The sequence below is a fragment of the Meles meles genome, chromosome 20 (assembly GCF_922984935.1).
Source record: "Meles meles chromosome 20, mMelMel3.1 paternal haplotype, whole genome shotgun sequence".
In the NCBI taxonomy this organism is placed as follows: Eukaryota; Metazoa; Chordata; class Mammalia; order Carnivora; family Mustelidae; genus Meles; species Meles meles.
In genome coordinates, this window is record NC_060085.1 from 10,527,533 (window position 1) to 10,553,331 (window position 25,799).

General features: G+C 39.6%; 1 pseudogene; it reads right to left on the reverse strand.

Moving 5' to 3' along the window:
* Positions 1-770: 770 nt before the first annotated feature.
* LOC123932170 lies at positions 771-1,799 on the reverse strand (annotated as a pseudogene).
* Positions 1,800-25,799: the final 24,000 nt, after the last annotated feature.

The window sequence follows — 25,799 nt, forward strand, 5'->3', positions numbered from 1 at the left end:
TAACACTTCCCTGAATAATCTTTGGGATCCCCTATGCTCTCCAGGACCTATGAGTAATAAACTTGGTTTTGTTAGAGTTCTCTAATGGGTGCTGCTGAGTTGTGTCTTGCAATCACAGTAAGAACCCAAGGGCTGGTGCAGCCAGAAAAGAGGCTCTGGTCAGGGAAGCATCTGTGGGAATGCCCACAAGCACAGAGATGTGGGGGAGTGCCTAGGCTCTCCTAGACTGAGCATTCATGTCAGTACCTGAGACTTAAACAGAGCAATGTTAGACTCCACATTCACAGGAAGAGTAATGAGGATAGATATACAAAAGCCCTGACAGACTCAAGATAAAACTATGGTTTTGTATTTTCATCGACAAATACATTATATGAAGGGCTTCATGGCCAAGTATGGTTTCTTCCCCATGAAATATATAATTAATGATTATGCTTTTGGGATATCTAGGGAAAATTTAGTTGGCATGGTATAAGTCATTTGAAATGAAATTATTTTTAAGAAATCCAACTTGCCCACTGTAAGATACAGGAATTCCCAGGCATGTATGACCAAGGTTGGGGAAAATATTGGAATTTTATGAGGACAGATAAAGGGAAAACTGTATATCAGAGAAAGCAAAAGCTTAATAAAGTGGGTTATGTAAATGTATGGAGAATTTTAATTCAAAACAAATGGAAATCCAGGAAATAAGCAGAAGGAGCAGATTCTAATTCCACAGCCCAATGGAAGAATGGCAGTTCCTGGCTATGAGTCTGTGATCCCTGAATTCATGGGCACTTCTTCAGCCCCAGGATGATTGGCACATACAACACTAGAACCCCGACAATTCTTTTCAGAGTCCTATATATGTCTCTGTTCCTCAGGCTGTAGATGAAGGGGTTCAGCATGGATGTGACCACCGTGTACATCACAGAGGCTATGGCACATGAGTGGGAGCTCTGGATAGCAGCAGAGCAAAGGTACACTCCCAGGACTGTAGAATAAAATAAGGAGACAACTGAGAGGTGAGATACACAGGTAGAAAATGCTTTATACTTGCCCTGAGCTGCTGATATTCCACATATGGAGGAAACTATCTTAAAGTAAGAGTAAGGAGTAAGTAAGTAAGTAAGTAAGTAAGTGAGTAAGGAGTAAGAGTAAGGAGTAAGAGTAAGGAATTCCTGACCACGGAAGGATAACCCAGAATCACAATTCCGAAATACATCACCATGTCATTAAGAAAGGTGTCAGAACAAGCATGACCAACCACCCGATTGATTTCACAGAAAAAATGGGGTATTTTCATGCCTGTACAGAAGGATAGCTGCAACAACATTAAGCTCTGTAACAAGGAATTCAGAACACTGATGAGCCAGGACACCAGAAACAGCAGTCCACAGAGCCGGGGGTTCATGATGACTGTGTAGTGCAGGGGGTGACAGATGGCCAGAAAACGGTCATAAGCCATCACCGTCAGGAGTAAATTCTCCAGGAATCCAAACACATTGAAAAAAAGAATCTGGCTGATACAGCCTGCATATTTTATGGTTTTTCCCTGAACCTGGATGTTCCACCATCTTAGGGATGGTGGTGGAGGTGAAGCAGATGTCTACAAAGGACAGATTGGCGAGGAAGAAGTACATGGTAGTGTGGAGGTGGGATTCAGAGCTGAGAGCCTGGATGATAAGCAGATTTCCAAACCCAGTGATCAGGTACATGGAGAGGAAAAGCCCAAATATGAGGGGGTGAAATTCTGGTTCCTCTGATAATCCTAGAAGAACAAACTCTGAAATTTGTGTATCATTACCTGGTTCCATCTGGTGGACGTGACTATCAGGGAAGAAAAAATAATATAATAATTTTCAAGAAGCGGATCTTAATTAATTAATTATTTTATTATTTATTTATTAGTCTTTATTTTTCTTTCGTTATTTAGGTTTCTATTTAAATTCCAGTTAGTTGTGAAGTATAATATTACTTACAAGTGTGCAATATAGTGATTCAGCACATCCACAAACCACCTGGTGCTCATCAGAAGTGCTCTCCTCAATTCCCATCAACTATTTCTCTATCCTCCACCACCATCTCTCCTCTGGTAACCAGCAGTGAGTTCTCTGTAGTTAAGAGTCTGTTTCTTTGTTTCGCTCCCTCCCTCTCTTTTTTTCCTTTGATTATTTCTTTTGTTTCTTAAATTCCACATATGAGTTAAACCAGATGGTATTAATCTTTCTCTGAATGACTTATTTCACTTTACATAATACTCTTTACCTCCATCTGTGTCAGACAAATGGCAAGGATCATGATTTGTGTCTGACTCTTATTCCATTATACATATTAAATATACCATATACTCCTTATCCATTAATCAGCTGATGGATGCTTGGGCTGTTCCCATTGTTTGGCTATTGTAGATAATGCTGCTATAAATATTGGGGAACATGTATCCCTTTGAATTAATATTTTTTGTATTCTTTGAGTAAATACCTAGCATTGCAACTGCAGGATCAAAGGGCAATTCTGTTTAACTTTTTGAAGAACCTCCTTACGGCTTTCCAGAATGGCTGCATCAGGTCGGATCCCCACAAGCAGGGCAAGAGTGTTCTTCCTTTCCACATACTCAGCAACCACTGTTATTTCTTGTGTTGTTGACTTTAGATATTCTGAGAGGTATGAGGTGAGACCTGGCAGTTTTGGCTTGTAGAAAATGGGCATTATTAACAAAGTGACATACTCCAGTTTATATTTTGCCATTAGTAATATATATATATATATATATATATATATATATATATATATATTTGTATAGATCTACTCCCATTTAAGATGTTACCTGACATCTCCAAATAGGAATTCCCGTCCATTCAGCCTTTGCCCTAAGAGGGCAGGTATTAAAATTTTAATGAGAAATGTTTTCCTGCATTTGAGGAATACATGTTGAGTATTTCCATCTTCTAGAAAAACAGGGTGCTGAGAAAGAACAGTCCATGCATCCCTTGGGTGAATACATAGGAGTGCAATTGCTGGATCATAGGGTAGTTCTATTTTTAACTTTTTGAGGAAACTCCATACTGTTTTCCAGAGTGGCTGCAACAGTTTGCATTCCAAACTAAGAATGCAAGAGGGTCCCCTTTCTCTGCATCCTCACCAACACCTGCTGTTTCATGTGTTATTAATTTTAGCCATTCTGACTAGTGTGAAGTGATATCTTGTTGTAGTTTTTGTATTTAGAGTATGTATGTATGTATGTATGTATGTATGTACGTATGTATGTAATGATTTGTATTTCACTGATGAGGAGTTATGTGGAGCATCTTTTCATATGTTTGTTAGCCATCTGTATGTGTTTTTTCAAAAATTGTCTATTCAAGTCTTCTGTCCATTTCTTAACTCTATTGTTTGTTTTTTTTGGGGGGGTGGGGTGTTGAGTTTGATAAGTTAATTATAGATTTTGGATATTAACAATTTATAGATATGTAATTTTCAAATATCTTCCATATTCTGTAGGTTGTGCTACTATATATTTACTCAAAGGATGCAAAAATACTAATTTGAAAAAGTACATGCTCCTTGATGAATACAGCTTCATTATTAATAATACCCAAACTATGGAGATAGTCTGATGCCCACTGACTAATGAATGGATATCACTCAGCCATTAAAAGAAATGAAATTTTCCCATTTACAATTACCTGGATAAAGCTACAGTATATTATGCTAAGCAAAATAAGTCAGTCAGAGAACAACAAACACTATATGATTTCACTCCTGTGTAGAATTTAGGAAAACAAAGCAAGCAAACATAGTGGTTTAAAAAAAAGAGACACTCTGAAAAACAGCATGGAGATTCCTCAAAAAGTTGAAAATAGAGCTACCCTACAACCAAGCAATCACACTAGTGGGTATTTACCCTAAAGATACAAATGTAGTGATCTGAAGGGGCATGTGCACCCAAATGTTTATAACAGCAATGTCCATAATACCCAAACTATGGAAAGAGCCTAGGTGTCCATCAACATAGGAGTGGATAAAGAAGATGTGGTATATATACACAATGGAATACTATGCAGCCATCAGAAGAAATGAAATCTCGCCATTTACAATGACGTGGATGGAACTAGAGGGTATTACACTGAGTGAAATAAGTCTATCAGAGAAAGACAATTATCATATGGTTTCCTTGATATGAGGCGTTTGAGAAGCAGAGTGGAGTTTTGGGGGGATAGGGAAGGAAAAAATTAAACAAGATGGGATCAGGACTCTAAATCTCACAAAACAAACTGAGTGTTGCTGGGGGAAGGGGGGATGTGGAGATTTCATGGTTTCATGTGGTTGGGTTATGGTCATTGGGGAGGGTGTGTGATACAGGGAGTGCCGTGAAATGTGTAAGCCTGATGATTGATAAACCTGTACCCCTGAGGCAAATAATACATTATATGTTAATAAAAATAATTAATAATAAAAAAGAGGAGAGGCAAACCAGAAACAGACTCTTAACTGTAAAGAATAAACTGAGGGTTGCTGGAGGGAAGTGGGAAGGGGGATGGGTAAAAAAAGATGATGGGGGGGCGCCTGGGTGGCTCAGTGGGTTAAGCCTCTGCCTTCAGCTCAGGTCATGATCTCAGGGTCCTGGGATCACGTCCCATATTGGACTCCCTGCTCAGCAGGGAGCCTGCTTCCTGCTCTCTCTCTTCCTGCCTCTCTGCCTACTTGTGATCTCTATCAAATAAATAAATAAAATCTTTAAAAAAAAAGATGATGGGGATGAATGAGGGAAATTGTGGTTATGAACACCAGGTATTGTATGGAAGTGTTGAACCCACATTGAGATACCAACTTGCAACCATTAGAATGGCAAAATTTAACAAGGCTAGAAACAATAAATTTTGGAGATGATGTGCAGAAAGGGGCATCCTCCTACACTGTTGGGAATGCACTTTGGAAAACAGTGTGGAGGTTCCTCAAAAAACTAAAAAAAGAGCTACCCTATGACCCAGCAATTGCACAACTGGGTATTTACCCCAAAGATACAGATGTAGTGAAAAGAAAGGCCATATGCACCACAGTGTTCATAGCAGCAATGGTCACAATTGCCAAACTGTGAAAAGAGCAGAGATGCCCATCAACAGACGATTGGATAAAAAAGATGTGGTCTAGGAGGAGGAGTCAAGATGGCGGAGAAGTAGCAGGCTGAGACTACATCAGGTAGCGGGAGATCAGCTCGATAGCTTATCTAAACATTGCAAACACCTACAAATCCAACGGGAGAGCAAAGAGAAGAACAGCAACTCTAGAAACAGAAAATCAACCACTTTCTGAAAGGTAGGACTGGCGGAGAAGTGAATCTAAAATGACGGGAAGATAGACCGCGGCGGGAGGGGCCGGCTCCCGGCAAGCGGCGGAGGAACGGAGCACAAAATCAGGACTTTTAAAAGTCTGTTCCACTGAGGGACATTGCTCCAGAGGCTAAACCAGGGTGAAGCCCACACGGGGTCAGCATGGCCCTAGGTCCCACAGGGTCACAGAAGGATCGGGGGTGTCGGAGTGTCGGAGAGCTCGCAGGTATTAGAACGGAGAAGCCGGCTGCAGAGACAGAGCCGAGGACTGAACTCTCAGCTCGGGGTTACCTTGAACTGGTCGCGGGCTGGGTGAGCTCGGAGCGCGGCTAGAGGCTGAGGATACGGGAGTGATGGGGTGCTGTCCTCTGGGGGCACACTGAGGAGTGGGGCCCCAGGCTCTCGGCTCCTCCGGGCCGGAGACTAGGAGGCTGCCATTTTCATTCCCATCCTCCGGAACTCTACGGAAAGTGTTCAGGGAACAGAAGCTCCCAAAAGCGAACCCGAGCCGATTACTTAGTCCGGCCGCAGGTAAGGGCGGTGCAATCCCGCCTCGGGCAAAGACACTTGAGAGTCACTACAACAGGCCCCTCCCCCAGAAGAGCAACAAAATATCCAGCCAGGAGGAAGTTCATCTATCAAGGAAAGTAGGTTCAATTCCTAAGACAGCAGCGCAATTCCAGAGGAGGAGAAAGCAAAGCACGGAACTCATGGCTTTCTCCCCATGATTCTTAAGTCTTGCGGCTACTTCATTTTTTTTTCTTTTTTCAATTTTTTTTTCTTTTTTCTTTTTTCTTCTTCTGCTAAACTTTTTAAAACTTTTACCATTTTCTTTTTTAACGTTTTTTTTGACTAGTTTATCTAAATATATATATATTTTCTTTCTTTTTAATATTTTTTCTTTATTTGTTTTATTTTTAAAATTTTTTTCTTTTTTTTTGAACCTCTTTTTATCCCCTTTCTCCCCCCCACAATTTGGGGTCTCTTCTCATTTGGTTACAGCGCATTTTTCTGGGGTCTTTGCCACCCTTTTAGTAGTTTATTTGCTCCTTCATATCCTCTTATCTGGACAAAATGACAAAGTGGAAAAAATCACCACAAACAAAAGAACAAGAGACAGTAAAGAAGGCTAGGGACCTAATCAACACAGACATTGGTAATATGTCAGATCAAGAGTTCAGAATGACGATTCTGAACATTCTAGCCGGGGTCGAAAAAGGCATGGAAGATATTAGAGAAACCCTCTCTGGAGATATTAAAGCCCTTTCTGGAGAAATTAAAGAACTAAAATCTAACCAAGTTGAAATCAAAAAAGCTATTAATGAGGTGCAATCAAAAATGGAGGCTCTCACTGCTAGGATCAATGAGGCAGAAGAAAGAATTAGTGATATAGAAGACCAAATGACAGAGAATAAGGAAGCCGAGCAAAAGAGGGACAAACAGCTACTGGACCATGAGGGGAGAATTCGAGAGATAAGTGACACCATAAGACGAAACAACATTAGAATAATTGGGATTCCAGAAGAAGAAGAAATAGAGAGGGGAGCAGAAGGTCTATTGGAGAGAATCATTGGAGAGAATTTCCCTAATATGGCAAAGGGAACAAGCATCAAAATCCAGGAGATGCAGAGAACCCCACTCAAAGTCAACAAGAATAGGTCCACACCCTGTCACCTAATAGTAAAATTTACAAGTCTTAGTGACAAAGAGAAAATCCTGAAAGCAGCCCGAGAAAAGAAGTCTGTAACATACAATGGTAAAAATATTAGATTGGCGGCAGACTTATCCACAGAGACCTGGCAGGCCAGGAAGAGCTGGCATGATATATTCAGAGCACTCAACGAGAAAAACATGCAGCCAAGAATACTCTATCCAGCTAGGCTATCATTGAAAATAGAAGGAGAGATAAAAAGCTTCCAGGACAAACAAAAACTGAAAGAATTCGCAAACACCAAACCAGCTCTCCAGGAAATATTGAAAGGGGTCCTCTAAGCAAAGAGAGAGCCTAAAAGTAGTATATCAGAAAGGTACAGAGACAATATACAGTAACAGTCACCTTACAGACTAATAATGGCACTAAATTCATATCTCTCAATAGTTACCCTGAATGTTAATGGGCTAAATGCCCCAATCAAAAGACACAGGGTATCAGAATGGATAAAAAAACAAAACCCATCAGTATGTTGCCTACAAGAAACTCATTTTAGACGCGAAGACACCTCCAGATTTAAAGTGAGGGGGTGGAAAACAATTTACCATGCTAATGGGCATCAGAAGAAAGCTGGGGTGGCAATCCTTATATCAGATCAATTAGATTTTAAGCCAAAGACTATAATAAGAGATGAGGAAGGACACTATATCCTACTCAAAGGGTCTGTCCAACAAGAAGATCTAACAATTTTAAATATCTATGCCCCTAACGTGGGAGCAGCCAACTATATCAACCAATTAATAACAAAATCAGAGAAACACATCAATAATAATACAATAATAGTAGGGGACTTTAACACTCCCCTCACTGAAATGGACAGATCATCCAAGCAAAAGATCAACAAGGAAATAAAGGCCTTAAAGGACACACTGGACCAGATGGACATCACAGATATATTCAGAACATTTCATCCGAAAGCAACAGAATACACATTCTTCTCTAGTGCACATGGAACCTTCTCCAGAATAGATCACATCCTGGGGCACAAATCAGGTCTCAACCAGTATCAAAAGATTAGGATCATTCCCTGCATATTTTCAGACCACAATGCTCTGAAGCTAGAACTCAATCACAAGAGGAAAGCTGGAAAGAACCCAAATACATGGAGACTAAACAGCATCCTTCTAAAGAATGAATGGGTCAACCAGGAAATTAAGGAAGAATTGAAAAAAATTCATGGAAACAAATGATAATGAAAACACAACAGTTCAAAATCTGTGGGACACAGCAATGGCAGTCCTGAGAGGAAAATATATAGTGGTATGAGCCTTTCTCAAGAAACAAGAAAGGTCTCAAGTACACAACCTAACCCTACACGTAAAGGAGCTGGAGAAAGAACAAGAAAGAAACCCTAAACCCAGCAGAAGAGAAATCATAAAGATCAGAGCAGAAATCAATGAAATAGAAACAAAAAAAAAAAGAAAAAATCAATGAAACTAGGAGTGGGTTCTTTGAAAGAATCAATAAGATTGATAAACCCCTGGCCAGACTCATCAAAAAGAAAAGCGAAAGGACTCACTGTAGTTTTGATTTGAATCTCCCTGATGGCTAGTGATGTTGAACATTTTTTCATGTGTCTGATAGCCATTTGTATGTCTTCATTGGAGAAGTGTCTGTTCATATCTTCTGCCCATTTTTTGATATGATTATCTGTTTTGTGTGGGTTGAGTTTGAGGAATTCTTTATAGATCCTGGATATCAACCTTTTGTCTGTACTGTCATTTGCAAATATCTTCTCCCATTCCGTGGGTTGCCTCTTTGTTTTGTTGACTGTTTCCTTTGCTGTGCAGAAGCTTTTGATCTTGATGAAGTCCCAAAAGTTCATTTTTGCTTTTGTTTCCTTGGCCTTTGGAGACATATCTTGAAAGAAGTTGCTGTGGCTGATTTTGAAGAGGTTACTGCCTATGTTATCTTCTAGTATGGATTCCTGTCTCACATTGAGGTCTTTTATCCATTTTTAGTTTATCTTTGTGTACAGTGTAAGAGAATGGTCGAGTTTCATTCTTCTCCACGTCGCTGTCCAGTTTTCCCAACACCATTTATTGAAGAGATTGCCTTTTTTCCATTGTATATTTTTTCTTGTTTTGTCAAAGATTATTTGACCGTAGAGTTGAGCATCCATATCTGGGCTCTCCACTCTGTTCCACTGGTCTATGTGTTTGTTTTTATGCCAGTACCATGCTGTCTTGGTGATCACAGCTTTGTAGTAAAGCTTGAATTCGGGTAACGTGATGCCGCCAGATTTGTTTTTGTTTTTCAACATTTCCTTAGCAATTCGGGTTCTCTTCTGATTCCGTACAGATTTTAGGATTATTTGTTCCAGTTCTTTGAAAAAAACCGGTGGAATTTTGATCGGAATGGCATTAAAAGTATAGATTGCTCTAGGCAGTATAGACATTTTAACAATGTTTATTCTTCGGATCCAAGAGCATGGAATGGTCTTCCATCTTTTTGTGTCTTCTTCAATTTCTTTCATGAGTGTTCTGTAGTTCCTCGAGTACAGATCCTTTACCTCTTTGGTTAGGTTTATTCCCAGGTATCTTATGGTTCTTGGAATATATCAAATGGAATCAATTCTCTAATTTCCCTTTCTGTATTTTAATTGTTAGTGTATAAGAAAGACACTGATTTCTGTACATTGACTTTGTATCCTGCCACATTACTGAATAGCTGTATGAGTTCTACTAGTTTGGGGGTGGAGTCTTTGGGGTTTTCCATATAAAGAATCATGTCATCTGCGAAGAGAGAGAGTTTGACTTCTTCCTTGCCAATTTGGATACGTTTTATTTCTCTTTGTTGTCTGATTGCCATTGCTAGGACTTCTAATACTATGTTGAACAAGAGTGGTGAGAGTGGGCATCCTGGTCGTGTTCCTGATCTCAACGGGAAGACTGCAAGCTTTTTCCCATTGAGGATGATATTTGCTGTGGGTCTTTCATAGATAGATTTTATGAAGTTCAGGAATGTTCCCTCTATCCCTATCCTTTGAAGCGTTTTCATCAGGAAAGGATGCTGGATTTTGTCAAATGCTTTTTCTGCATCCATTGAGAGGACCATGTGGTTCTTCTCTCTTCTCTTATTGATTTGTTATATCACATTGCTTGATTTGCAAATGTTGAACCAACCTTGCAACCCAGGGATGAATCCCACCTGGTCATGGTGGATAATCTTTTTAATGTGCTGCTGGATCCTGTTAGCTAGGATCTTGTTGAGAATCTTTGTATCCACATTCATCAGTGATATTGGTCTGAAATTCTCCCTTTTGGTAGGGTCTTTGCCTGGTTTGGGGATCAGGGTAATGCTGGCTTCATAAAAAGAGTCTGGAAGTTTTCCTTCTGCTTCAATTTTTTGAAACAGCTTCAGAAGAATTGGTGTTATTTCTTCTTTGAAAGTTTGGTAGAATTCCCCAGGGAATCCGTCAGGTCCTGGGCTCTTGTTTTTTGGGAGGTTTTTGATCACTTCTTCAATCTCGTTACTAGATGTCGGTCTATTCAGGTTGTCAATTTCTTCCTGGTTCAATTTTGTGAATTTGTAGTTTTCCAGGAATGCATCCATTTCATCTAGGTTGCTTAGCTTATTGGCACATAACTGTTGGTAATAATTTCTGATGATTGTTTCTATTTCCTTGGTGTTAGTTGTGATCTCTCCCTTTTCATTCATAATTTTATTAATTTGGGCTTTCTCTCTTTTCTTTTGGATTAGTGTGACCAATGGTTTATCGATCTTATTGATTCTTTCAAAAAACCAGCTTCTAGTTTCATTGATGCGTTCTACTGTATCTTTCGTTTTTACCTCATTGATCTCTGCTCTAATCTTGATTATATCCCTTCTTGCGTGTGGAGTTGGTTTGATTCCTTGTTGATTCTCCAGTTTTTTAAGGTGTAGAGAGAGCTCCTGTATTCTGGATTTTTCACTTTTTTTTCAGGGAGGCTTGGATGGCTATGTATTTCCCCATTAGAGCCGCCTTTGCTGTATCCCATAGGTTTTGGACCGAAGTGTCTTCATTCTCATTGCTTTCCATGAATTGTTTAAGTTCATCTTTGATCTCCTGGTTGATCCAATCATTCTTAAGTAAGGTGGTCTTTAGCTTCCAGGTGTTTGAGTTCCTTCTGAACTTTTCCTTGTGATTGAGTTTCAGTTTCAAAGCATTGTGATCTGAAAATATGCAGGGTATAATGTCAGTCTTTTGGTATCCGTTGAGTCCTGCTTTGTGTCCCAGTATGTGGTCTATTCTGGAGAAGGTTCCATGTGCCCTTGAGAAGAATGAGTATTCTGTTGTTTTAGGGTGGAATGTTCTGTATATGTCTCTGAGGTCCATCTGGTCCAATGTTTCATTCAATGCTCTTATTTCTTTATTAATTTTCTGCTTCGATGATCTGTCTATTTCTGAGAGAGGTGTATTAAGATCTCCTACTATTATTGTATTCATATCAATATGACTCTTTATCTTGATTAATAGTTTTCTTATGTAATAGGGTGCTCCCTTATTGGGGGCGTAGATATTTATAATTGTTAGATCATCTTGGTGAATAGTCCCTTTAAGAATTATGTAGTGTCCTTCTGTATCTCTGACTACAGTCTTTAGATTAAAATCTAATTTATCTGATATGAGTATCGCTACCCCAGCCCTCTTTTGAGGCCCATTTGCATGAAAGATGCTTCTCCATCCCTTCACTTTCAGTCTGGGTGTATCCTTAGGTTCAAAATGGGTCTCTTGTAGACAACATATGAATGGGTCCAGTCGTTTTATCCAATCTGCAACCCTGTGTCTTTTCATGGGCGCATTTAGGCCATTCACATTGAGAGTGATTATTGAGAGATAGGTTTTTATTGACATTGTGTTACCTTTGAAGTCTTTCTGTCTCTAGATTGTTTCTATATTTCTGTTCAATGATATTCTTGGGATTTTTTTCTCATTTATAGGATCCCTCTTAATATTTCCTGCAGTGTCAGCTTGGTGGTTGCATAGTCTTTTAAGCCTTGCCGGTCTTGGAAACTCTTTATCTCTCCATCCATTTTAAATGTCAGTCTTGCTGGGTAGAGTATCCTTGTCTTCATGTTCTTCTCATTTAGCACTCTGAATATATTTTGCCAGTCCTTCCTGGCTTGCCAGGTCTCTGTGGACAGGTCTGACCTTAATCTAATGGGCTTTCCTCTGTATGTAAGGAGCTTCTTTGTCCTAGCTGCTTTTAAGAGGGTCTCTCTTGAAACCTAATTTCTCATTTTAACTATAAGGTGTCGTGAGGACTTGAGAATCTAAAATCTTGGGGGGAAATCTCTCTGCCTCTTGTACACGAACGTTGTTTCCGTTCGTGAGATTGGAAAAATTTTCATAGACAACTTCTTCCACTATATCTTCTAGACTTCTTTCTTTTTCCTCCCCTTCAGGGATTTCAATAATTTTGATGTTGGAACGTTTCATGGCATCATTTATTTCCCTGATTCTGTTTTCGTGGCTTCTGAGCTGTTTGTTCCATGCTTCCTCCTGATCCTTTCTCTCAATCTGTTTGTCCTCCAGATCACTAATTCTATCTTGTGTCTCAGTTACCCTAGCTTTTAGAGAATTTGGATTAGATTGGATCTCATTGAGAGCATTTTGAACATCATCCCTGGTGGCTTTCAGTTCTGCCCTAATCAATTCTGTTTGGTCATCCATGGCTTTCTCCAACCTCGCTATTGCCTGGATAATTGTTAGTCTGAATTCCTTTTCCAACATATTGTCTGTGTCGATAGCCATTAGCTCTGTTGCAGAAAGTCCATCCTCTGCATTTTTCTTCTGTTGGGTATTCCTCCTCCTAGTCATTTTGGTAAGAGATGACCAAAGAGATGCAGCTGGATTTATTGATTGTGGTGCAGTTAAGGTGCACCCTGGAAAGCTTCTGTGCAATCAGGATTCCCCACCCAAATGAGAGTAAAAAGAAAAGAAAAAGAAATAGAGAAGAAGCAAGAAAAAAAAAAAGGAAAAGAAAAAAGGAAAAAAAATGAAATAACCAGAGAGATAGAGGACAGTGAAAAAAGGGAAGATAAAAGAGAAGGCTCAGCCCAAATGGGCCCCAAGGTAAGATTTATGAAGTATACAAGCTAAAACAGACAAACAAATAGTCTGATAAAAGTATATGACAAGAGAAAAAAATATATATATATAAGCAAAAAAAAAAAAAAAGGGGAAGAACCTCATCAGAGAGAACCCCAAGTATAAGAGATATATTCTATCAGGACAAACAGAAATTCATAGAAACACTGACAGAAGGAAAAATTGGGAGAGTGGTTATAAATTCTTAGTGTGGGCGAGGAAGGTTATTTTGATTCTTCCTGGATGTATCTTGATGTTTTTGTTAAGGGACTCAACTTTCCTAAGTTCCAGGGGGATTAGAAACTGGTTTGCCTATAGGGGTAGCATTGATTGGGGAAAGGGGATTACCTTGAAGTTTAACTCTATATGTATAGTAGAAAATAAAAATTAAAAAAGAATAAATTAGACTAAACTAAGTTAAAATTAAAAAAGAATTAAAAAAATAGAAAAGCAAAAGAAAAACATGAGTGCATGTTTCAAAAATTTCATGTTAGAAGGTTATTAAGGAATTTGATGTACTGGACATCTCACTGTGATGGTAAATAGGTTAAAAATTATCTGTATGTATTAAAAAAAAGAACCAGAATATTGGTAAAGAGTTAAAAATAAAAGTTGTATTTATGAAGTAGTGGTGGTTGTTCTCTTGTAGTCTTCTTCTTCTCTCTTTTTTTTTTTTTTGTTCTTCCTTCCCGCTTGGTTTTCTGGGGGAGGCACCTGCCATGTGGGTTTTCAGACAATGATGTTCCCTGAGTTAGGTCCTCTGCCTCCCCTCAAGGGGGTGGGCTCTGAGGAAACTGGTTTTTTTTCAGGCTTTTTTTCTCTGGGGGTTTTTATGTTCTTTCATCTGTTTTCTCTTGCCTTGACAGCTTTTGATGGTTTTTGGAGGTTTAGAGGAGAGCAAACTGCACTCTGACCTCTCTCTCAGAGAGAAACCTCAGAATGCTCTGCAGAGCTGCTGGCAGAGTTGGTTCTGAGTCACTGTCCCTGGGGATGCAGGAGCTCCTCGTTGTACCCAATACCAGGGCAGCGGCGGCTCTCTAGGCAGCTCCAGACCGCCAGAGAGGTTCCAAGCAGAGATCGCACACTGAGATTTTCCCGCTGTCCCGGGCTGGGAATGTCTGCTTTTTCTGGATGCCAGAGCTCTAGGTTAGCACCTATGAGCACCTCTCCCAGGGGAGGATGCGGGAGGCGTGCCTTTCAGGATTGCCGTCTGGCCAGGCTCCCAGCCCCTTCACGGGAGCCAGACCCCACTTGTTCTTGGGCACGCCGGCGGCTCAGGTGCACTGGCATCTTAGGGACCAAGACCTGATTTCTCCGCAGTACTCTCTCTGGCTCAGCACCAGGGGAGGCTGTCCTGGGTCTGGGGACTTAGGTCCCTGTCCCTAACTGCCCCGATTCCCACTATTTGCCCCTGCGATCCTTTGCTCTTTTTATTTTTTGAGTGCTTTCAACCAGACTCCAAGTTAATGCTGCCCAGACGCAGGGCACTCTCGTATTGGGGTATTACTTTCCAATCGGTCACTTCTGGTGGCTCCCTCCCCCTTTTGTTTATCTTCCGATATCAGTCTGATGTTCCCACTCTGCTTTACCTGCCACTGGCATCTTCTGCTCCTATAGAGATCCAGACATGTATAATTCTGATCTTGGGCTGATTTCATGGGTGGTCGGAGTTCTTTGGTAGTTAATCAGCTCACTTTAGGATACAGGTTGAAAGGGTGCCTCCTCCTACTTCTCTCCCATCTTGACTCCCTGAGAGTGCTAAGTTTTAATAGGAGTTCAAGAAGACCTACAAAGGAGGTGACATTTTAATAAAGGCTTCCAGAAAACACTAAGCAGGAGGAAGGAGGAAATCTGGGTTAGGTGTGTGTCCTGAAGGGAAAACAGTGCAAGTACCCTGCAGAAAGCAGATATGCAGATCTCAAAATGAAGTCAGTGTGGTGAAGGAATGAGCCAGAGGGAGAGTGGTGAACTGTGGTGACAGAGAATGTTGAGGACAGAGGTGGCTTTCCTGCCACTGACGGGACTTTAGCACACAGAGAGTCCTTCATCACATGGTATTCTTTACATCTTATTAATTGTGCCTCAATGTATTCTGTGAATAGAGATGGATCTCTTCCTTAGTTCTATCCATTTTTAACATTCTGGCATTTAAAGTTGACATATGGAAGTATATGAACTCCGGTACTATTGCCCTGAGGACTGCTATGCCTCACAACACACATTCACACTTACACTGACACACACACACAATCATTGGCACACACATGAACACAGTGCAATATGGCCTCCTGGCACTATGTTACTATCACACTTTTCTTGCCTTTAACCACAATGATGTTGAAAGAAGTGAGAGACGGTAAGCTGTCAACATCAGGTCACCTTTGTCCTGAAGACTGTGCAAATAGTACTTAAAATCTAGTTAGCAAGCCTCTAATGGACATGAAAACAAGGGCTCCATTTCAATATGATCATCATGTGGCCTGTATTTATTTTTAAAATTTAAATTCAATTAGGCAACTTACAGTATATCATTGGTTTTGGATCTAGTGTTCAACAAATTATCAGTTACATATAACACCCAGTGCTATCACATCACATACCCTCCATAATTCCCATCACTAATTGTGTCCTGTACTTAAAGAAACAGAAGAAAGCAGTTCCAAATACACAGAGAGGAAAGGAATGGACCCAAGGGGGAAAAGAGATCTAATAAGGTCAGGTGGTCCCTAGGAGGCTGTGACAAGCAGAAAGCTTCCCTGGTTCTGGCAGCGTTCCATCCCCAGTCCACATTCTCTGATGCCCAGATTAATTAACAAAGCAGGAAAATAACAATGTATCTAAACAATAAAGTGGTGGTATCTTTATGATGTCAAGACATTTTGCTGATTGAATATCCCTCTAGAAAAAATGCACAAAGGTAATAAGTCTCAATTTACAACAGAAAATTTACAATATATTACAATAGAAGAGGATTTTTAAAGATGAAATAATAAAAGACTCTTCTGAATGATTTTAAAGACAATAATCAGTGTTTGAATACAGTTCCTTCCTGTGACTGAGTGATTATAACCAGTGAAAAGATTTGGCTGAGTTTTTCTTCTGCCTCGCAAATCTTGCCATCATTTTCACAACTCCTGTTAAGGAAGTATTACAAAATAAAGGCATTTGCGTATTAAATACAATTTTTCATATGTGTACTCACTGTGAGAGAAGATGCTGAGAAAATTATGTCTCAAGAGCTGCTGTTGCAAGGGAATAGTTGCCTGCATGGGTCTGGGGTTTTCTATAAATGCAGAACATGCTCAAAACCACTGAATCTTTTTTTTTTAATTTAATTTTTTTCAGTGTTCTAAGATTCATTGTTTATAAATCACATCCAGTGCTCCATGTAATTTGTGCCCTCCTTAATACTCACCACCAGATTCACCCATCCCCCCACTCCCCTCCCCTCCAAAACCTTCAGTTTGTTTCTCAGAGTCCACATTCTCTCATACTTAGTCTCCCCCTCTGATTTACCCCAATTCATTTTTCCTTTCCTTCTTCTAATGTCCTCCGTGTTATTCCTTATACTCCACAAGTAAGTGAAACCATATGATAATAGACTTTCTCTGCTTGACTTATTTCATTCAGCATGATCTCCTCCAGACCCATTTTTAAAGCCAACACATCTTAAACAGTTCACTGCACATACTCCAAGTCTATTACTGTGTCTTCCTAATCTCATTAACTGCAAACTCCTTGGATATGTTCTAATTTCTATGGAACAACTTAGGTCCCCCATTCCTTCCTATGACTCATCCAACTGGACTTCCATTCCCACCACATATCATTAACATTGATGCCTGTATTGCTGTGTCCTGGACACTTATCTTTTGAATACATTACATGAGTTACTTATAATTGAGTCTACCTCGTCTCAGGTGACCTCAGGTAAAAGTTCTCAGACTCCATTCTCTTTGATCCTTTCCTGAAATACCTACTGAGCTCTCAGGCTCACCTGGTTGGGGTCTGTGAGATGAAGGTCTCTGTGTGGAGGTCTGAATTTCTCTTGGATGGTTGATGATGGAGACCAAAGCTCTGTTCCCAGACAGGACAGAAGGAAGTAATAAAGCATGAGTCCCTCTGCCAGACTTAGGAACCCAAAAATAACAACCATGTCATGGCCAATCCAAGGTATCACTTGCTGAAATTCTGCAGCAGAGGAGATATTTACAGCTCTGTGTGTCTGCTCATTAGGCACTGTTTCGACTGTTACTCCCACCTCAGAGCACTCCATTCCTCAGGGGCCACTGATGTGGAAACTTCTCCTGCTGAGATTCTGTTCCCAAGAGAACAGATTAGAAATCAAGGGAATTTGTTTTGTATTCCTCATTCTCATGAACTTGCCTGCCTTCCAGAAGTCTAACTTCCTTGTGCTTTACCTTAACCTTGAGTTGACATTAATTTCATTCAATTGAAAGGTTACACTGTAATTATTAGCTTTGGGGACATGTTAATAACTAAGCCATGTGATCCTCTTCATGTGTGTTTTTTTTGGGGGGGTTAGTTTTCATGCATATTCAGGATACAAAGTAGTTTGAAATTTATTTTCTAAGTCCTTTTCAAAGGGTTAATACACAAACTCAGAATGGATGAAAGATCTCAATTTGAGGCAGGAATCCATCAAAATCCTGAGGAGAACATGGGCAGTAACCTCTTTGACATCAGCCACAGCAAATTCTTTCAAGACATGTCTCCAAAGGCAAGGGAAATAAAGTGAAAATATCCCATGTTATCTTCAGAAATAAGAAAAGAGGCTCAGGGGCATTACATTTTAATAAGTTAGAGAACAAGTACTTTAATCTTATTGTTATACTCCACAAATAAGTGAAACCATATGATACTTGACTCTCTCTGCTTGACTTATTTCACTTATTTGTGGAGCATAACAAAGAACATGGAGGACATGGGGAGATGGAGAGGAGAAGGGAGTTTAGGAAAATTGGAAGGGGAGATGAACCATGAGAGACTATGGACTCTGAAAAACAACCTGAGGGTTTTGAAGGGGCCGGGGGTGAGAGGTTGGGGAACCAGGTGGTGGGTAATGGGGTGGGCACGTATTGCATGGAGCACTCAGTGTGGTGCAAAAACAATGAATACTGTTACACTGAAAATAAATGAAAAAAAAAAAAGAAGGATTAAAAAAAAAGAACCATAGGTTCCTACTCAGGAACATTCATGTGAACAGGTCATGTAGTTCTCAATATAGATTTACATAATCTACAGAATACATTTTTTTTCCTCACTGAAACCCAGAAATTGAGTTCTCAGAACAGTCTTGTTGTCTATATTGTCTAACATATTTAGACAATTGACAGATGTGTTATGAGTTTTAACTGAAAATTTGTATTAAATTAAATAAGTATTAAAAATTAAAAACATTTGCAAATATCTTCTGCCATTCCGTGGGTTGCCTTTTTGTTTTGTTGACTGTTTCCTTTGATGTGCAGAAGCTTTTGATCTTGATGAAGTCCCAAAAGTTCATTTTCGCTTTTGTTTCCTTTGCCTTTGGAGACATATCTTGAAAGAAGTTACTGTGGCTGATATCGAAGGGGTTACTGCCTATGTTCTCCTCTAGGATTCTGATGGATTCCTTTCTCACATTGAGGTCTTTAATCCATTTTTAGTTTATCTTTGTGTACAGTGTAAGAGAATGGTCGAGTTTCATTTTTCTACATATAGCTATCCAGTTTTCCAACAAACAAAAAATCTTATTGTGCACTTTCTGGAATTGCATACAAAAGGAATTATACAGAATGTGATAAATTTTGTATGACTCTTTTAATGCAGCAAACTGTACACTTTATTTTTTAAAAGTATTTGTATTAAAGTATAGTTGATACACAATATTATATTAGTTTCATGTGTACGCCATAGTGATTCAATGCTTTATGTTATGCTGTGCTCACTGCAAGAGTCAAACTATATATTCTAAAGAATTTATATTTTTATTTGACAGAGAGAGAGATAACAAGTATGCAGAGAAGCGGCAGAGAGGGGGAAGCAGGATTCCTGCTGAGCAGACAGCTCGATGTGGGGCTCAATGTGGGGCTTGGTGTGAGATCATGACCTGAGCCAAAGGCAGAAGCTTAACCCAGTGAGCCACCAAGGCGCCCCAATAAATAACAAGTTTCTGATTCTGTCTTAGTACATCCATCAAACCTGACACTTTTAGCTTCCAGAAGCTAGTGAGATGTAAGTGTTTGCATATCAAAGGGAGTGAATATCAAGTGATTTGAGATGTCCGTACATTAACTTAAGATTTCATTCAGCAAACACAGGACCCCCATATTTTAGACACTGTTTTGGTTCAAGGGTACAAAGTGATGAAGAAAAAAATAGACACCACATAAGTAGGGAGGGAAGTAAGAAAACAGTTGCTGTAAAGACTGCAATAGAATTTAACCCAATATGGAAGCTACACTTTACCCAGGGGAAGGTGAGAGAATCCTTCTTGGTAGAGAGGGCATCTGAGTTGAACCAGATGGTGAAAATGCTAGAGGCAGAGCAAACGGAACGTTTCAGGAAGAGGATTGACCAGGCCATGTGGAATACTCCACATATCCTGCCAAGCAGAGGGATGGTAGAGGGCTGCACAAGGGGCCGGAGATGCACTTGGCAAATTAGGTAGAGACCAGACCTTGCAGAGCTTTAGCCCTAACTCCACAGGCCATGGACAGATCATGAGGCAATGTCAGCAGGGATGGACTCCATTCTGACCTCAAAGTGGAGAGAGTGGCACTATAGAGTCCTCCTCTGCCCTCTTTAACTTGAGGTGGTTGAGGGATGGACACACAGTGTGGAGACACTAAGACATGAGGGGGTGGAGGGCCACCACAGAATGCCACTGTGGGAATTTCAGACTGGAAAGAAGCAGAATTCTCTCCATTAGGGAGATATCTGGTAGGTTTTCAACCAAAAAAATATAAAAGCCTTATTAGAGTGGTTTCTCTTCTTTTAAAATATCTTTTACTAACATATAGTGTATCATTAGCCCCAGGGGTACAGGTCTGTGAACCGCCAGGCTTACACACTTCACAGCACTCACCATAGCACATACCTTCCCCAATGTCCTTACCCAACCCCCCTCTCCCTACCGCCGTCCCCCCAGCAATCCTCAGTTTGTTTTGTGAGATTAAGGGTCTCTTAAGTTTTGTCTCCCTCCTAATGCCATCCTGTTTCAATTATTCCTTTCCTACCACCCAAACCCCCCACGTTGCCTCCAAAAGTCCTCATATCAGGGAGATCATATGATAATTGTCTTTCTCTGATTGACTTATTTCGCTAACATAATACCCTTTAGTTCCATCCACGTCGTTGCAAATGGCAAAATTTCATATCTTTTGATGGCTGCGTAGTATTCCATTGTATACCACCTCTTCTTTATCCATTCATCTGTTGATGGACATCTAGGTTCTGTCCATAGTTTGGCTGTTATGGACAATGATACTATAAACACTCAGGAGCACATGCCTCTTCAGATCACTACATTTGTATCTTTAGGGTAAACACCCACTAGTGTGATTGCTTGCTGGTAGTGTAGCTCTATTTTCAACTTTTTGAGGAACGTCCATGCTGTTTTCCAGAGTGGTGGCCCCACCTTGCATTCCCACCAACAGTGGAGGAAGGTTCCCCTTTCTCCACATCCTCACTAGCATCTGTCAATTCCTGACTTGTTAATTTTAGCCATTCTGACTGGTGTGAGGTGGTATCTCATTGTGGTTTTGATTTGTACTTCCCTGATGCCGAGTGATGTGGAGCACTTTTTCATGTGTCTGTTGTCCACCTGAATGTCTTCTTTGCAGAAATTTTTGTTCATGTCCTCTGCCCATTTCTTGATTGGATTATTTGTTCTTTGGGTGTTGAGTTTGCTAAGCTCATTATAGATTTTGGATACTAGCCCTTTATCTGATATGTCGTTTGCAAATATCTTCTCCCATTCTGTCAGTTGTCTTTTGGTTTTGTTGACCATTTCCTTTGCTGTGCAAAAAATTTTGATCTGATGAAGTCCCAATAGTTCATTTTTGCCCTTGCTCCCCTTGCCTTTGGCGATGTTCCTAGGAAGAAGTTGCTGCGGCTGAGGTCGAAGAGGTTGTTTCCTGTTTTCTCCTCATGGATTTTGATGGATTCCTTTATCACATTGAGGTCCTTCATCCATTTTGAGTCTATTTTCATGTGTGGTGTAAGGAAATGGTCCAATTTCATTTTTCTGCATTTGGCTGTCCGATTTTCCCAACACCATTTGTTGAAGAGACTGTCTTTTTGCCATTGGACATGCTTTCCTGCTTTGTTGAAGATCAGTTGACCATAGATTTGAGGGTCTATTTCTGGGCTCTCTATTCTGTTACATTGATCTGTGTGTCTGCTTTTGTGCTGGTACCATAGTATCTTGTTGGTGAGAGCTTTGTAATAGTGCTTGAAGTCTGGAATTGTGATGCGACCAACTTTGACTTTCTTTTTCAATATCTCTCTGGCTATTCAAGGTCTTTTCTGGTTCCATATAAATTTTAGGATTATTTGTTACATTTCTTTGAAAAAAATGGATAGGATTTTTTTTTATTTGTTTATTTACAGCATAACAGTGTTCATTGTTTTGGCATCACACCCAGTGCTCCATGAAGTACGTGCCCTCCCTATTACCCACCACCTTGTTCCTCAACCTCCCACCCCCTGCCCCTTCAAAACCCTCTGGTTGTTTTTAAGGGTCCATAGTCTCTCATGGTTCCTCTCCCCTTCCAGTTTCCCTCAACTCCCTCTCCTCTCCATCTCCCCATGTCCTCCATGTTATTTGTTATGCTCCACAAATAAGTGAGACCATATGATACTTGACTCTCTCTGCTTGACTTATTTCGCTCAGCATAATCTCTTCCAGTCCCGTCCATGTTGCTACAAAAGTTGGGTATTCATGCTTTCTGATGGAGGCATAATACTCCATTGTGTATATGGACCACATCTTCCTTATCCATTCATCCGTTGAAGGGCATCTTGGTTCTTTCCACAGTTTGGCGACCGTAGCCATTGCTTCAATAAGCATTGGGGTACAGATGGCTCTTATTCTCACTACATCTGTATCGTTGGGGTAAATATCCAGCAATGCAATTGCAGGGTCATAGGGAAGCTCTATTTGTAGTTTCTTGTGGAATCTCCACACTGTTCTCCAAAGTGGCTGCACCAACTTACATTCTCACCAACAGTGTAAGAGGGCTCCCCTTTCTCCACATTCTCTCCAACACACGTTGTTTCCTGTCTTGCTAATTTTGGCCATTCTAACTGGTGTCAGGTGGTATCTCAATGTGGTTTTAATTTGAATCTCCCTGATGGCTAGTGATGATGAACATTTTTTCATGTGTCTGATAGCCATTTGTATGTCTTCATTGGAGAAGTGTCTGTTCATATCTTCTGCCCATTTTTTGATAGGATTATCTGTTTTGTGTGTGTTGAATTTGAGGAGTTCTTTATAGATCCTGGATATCAACCTTTTGTCTGTACTGTCATTTGCAAATATCTTCTCCCATTCCGTGGGTTGCCTTTTTGTTTTGTTGACTGTTTCCTTTGCTGTGCCCAGAGGAAATTGTCTGATCATGATATTCAATAACAAATCCCACATTTATTACTAGAATGAATAAAAAAGGAATAAATTCTAAAAAATACAATTTAAACTATTCATATTATTGTAGTTTCCATCATCTTTCTCCCTTGAAATGACCTAACCCAAGTAATATATTGTTTACAAACTTCCCACTAAAGAAGAAACCCTGTTTTTTTCAATTTGATTTACCTAAACACTGCAAACAATTAGTGTCTGGAAAAAACAATGACAGCAATAAGGAAAATCCCCATCATTTTAATATTTAGAAACAACAATAATTTTAATATTAATCACAAAAGAAATAATTCATATAGGTGCTAAAGTTTTATTGGAACTTTTTTTTTCAAGAAATGATCTCAGTGCTTAAAAAAGATTTTCTTAATATTGTAATTTCACTTCATTTGATTGTTACAAAGTTTAGCACACTTTGCTTTTGTATATTCATTTCTATGTATTCTTATATTTTTGATTTTTATCACTAGCTCCTTTATCATCTTAAGTGTTTTTGTTCACTTTTCTTTAAAATAACTTGTTATATGTCTACAATTTATATTTTGCAATATTCAATATATTCTAGGTATTTTCCCTAGTTTTTCACTTATTTTTAAATTTCTTTATTGTTGGACCTATAGGTTCCCACAAGCTGAAATCCATCAATTAATGTTCTCAGTTCTCACTTCCAACTGGTTTATGTTCAGAGGATTAATCTAATATGTCTTCTAGAAATTCATGCTATTTTATATTTTTTTCTAAAAGCTCATTTAGTCATTTCACTTTCCTATAAGTTCACTAACTTTATGCCAGCAAGTGGTTAGTAATGAGATAGAAATTTAATGCTATTTTGCTTCTAAGAACAAATTGTCCAGTGCCGTTTATTTCTAATGCCTTGCTTTCCTAATTGGTTTTGATTCCACATTTATGACACCTTTTTTTCTTATAAGATGTGTGTTTTCTTTTTCTCCTGCCCCAATTTAGGTATAAGCCATTTTCACAATGTTTTGATAAATGGAAGATTATTACACATTTTAATCATGAATAGAGGCTAGGTTACTTTTCTAGTACGTGTTCTTTGCTTTTTCTAGTGTCAGAACACTGATTTGAGGGGGTGACAAAATGCTCAAACAATGACAATATACTCAAAACGTCTATAAAGGGTGATCATGTGCCTTGGATTACTATTGCTGTGGTAATCAGTGACTGCAGACTTAGTGGCTTAATGAGAGCACAACGGTATTACCTTACAGCTCTGCAGATCAGAGTTCCAAAATATGTCTCCATGGAATATAAGTCAGCTTGTCTGCAGGACTGCATTCCATTGTAAAGACTCTAAGGAGTAATCCACTTTCTTGCTTCTCCAGATTTTAGAGACTGCCAATATCTCCTGTCCAATGGCCCCACTCTCCATCTTCAATGTATGCAGGGGCTGGCTGAATCTTTTCCATGCTGCACTTCTCAGACTCTTATTGCTGCCTCCTTTTTCCATTCACGGATCCCTGTGATGACACTGACTTTATCCAAATAAGCCAAGATAAACTCTATTTTAATTTCAGGTGGTTAGCAATATTAATTCCTTTGATAACTATAATTCATTTTCTATTATAACCTAAAATTTTCACATCTTCTGAGGATTGGGATGCAGACATTTTTGGCAGGCTTCACTCTGCCTAACATATCATGTGACACAAATTTGCCCAAAGTTATGTGAGCTGAAATCTGTTAGTGGAGCATCTAGGAAAATATGTATTTTCCTAATGGAAAAAAAATCATCCTCAAAATGAAATAGGAGTTTTCTCACATCTTTTCTCCAAGGGTACCACTTTTGAAAATAACTCAAAGTTGAGAGTAACTTTGTGGAAGTACTGGGGTCTGATGAAGAAACTCAAGCCCCAAATTGGAGCAAAATGCAAACAGCATTGACCACACCAAAGAAAATCAGAAGAACAATTACACTTCACCTATGTACCCTCAATACCAAGGCTGCACACTCAGTGCCACAAGAGATCTTCTCAGCCAGGGATTCCCCTGTGGATTAATGTGAGTGTGTGAGTAAGTGCTTGACTTTCCCAGTTGTGTAGGATGCTCTCAGTGACAATCACTTCTTTTCCAAAACACTCAGAAAATGGTTCTAGAGGCAGAGGAATCCTGTACTCACTTCTGTCCCAAGAGACCTTTTTTGGTGTCACACGAGCTTAGGAAATGTGAAACTTAGATGGTCACAGTAGTTCCCATGGATGGAGCACTTGCTCTGTGCCACAGAATTTCCTGGGAGCTCTAAAATATTACTAACTTCTCAGACCAAATCCTCAGATGGAATTTCTCCAGTTTTCAGAAAAGGGAACAAAGAATTGGCAGGTTCATTTCCTTTCCTGAGAGAAAAGGGGCACCTGTAAACTTGTTTGACCACCTACCATCAGATTTTAGGTGAGTTGGGGGGGTTGGTTCTAGGGGAAGCACACACCTGACTCTGACACTGGATCACAGCCTTAACACACAAATGTGTCTACAGATGAAGATAGGGAACATCACCAACAGGGAGCTAGTTACAGATGCAGAATCTCTGGCCACCCTAGACATGCCAAATTATTAGTAGCACCTTTTAAGCTATGACAGTCCAAAAATTTCTCCAGATATTTTCTAGTGTCTTCTGGAGGAAAATCATCCTTTGATGAGAGCCATTGGACTATCTTGTTACATTCCATCAAAGCACATCAGTTCATAATGACCCAGTTCATAATTCTGGGTTGGACACTCAATACTTCCAAGTCACATTTCTACAGATGTGGAATGAGGCTCATAATTTTATGGTCCCCATAGAAAGTTTTTCACACAAAATAAATGAGACAATCTATATAGGATTCTAAGTTTACCCATGGTACCTTAAAAGGTCTAATTATAATTATCAAATGGTTTCTAAGTCAAAAACTAAATGCCAAATTTTAACCTGTATTAAAAATACTAAACTCGAGAGGAGTCAAGATGGCAGAGAAGTAGCAGGCTGAGACTATATCAGGTAGCAGGAGATCAGTTAGATAGCTTATCTAAACATTGCAAACACCTACAAATCCAACGGGA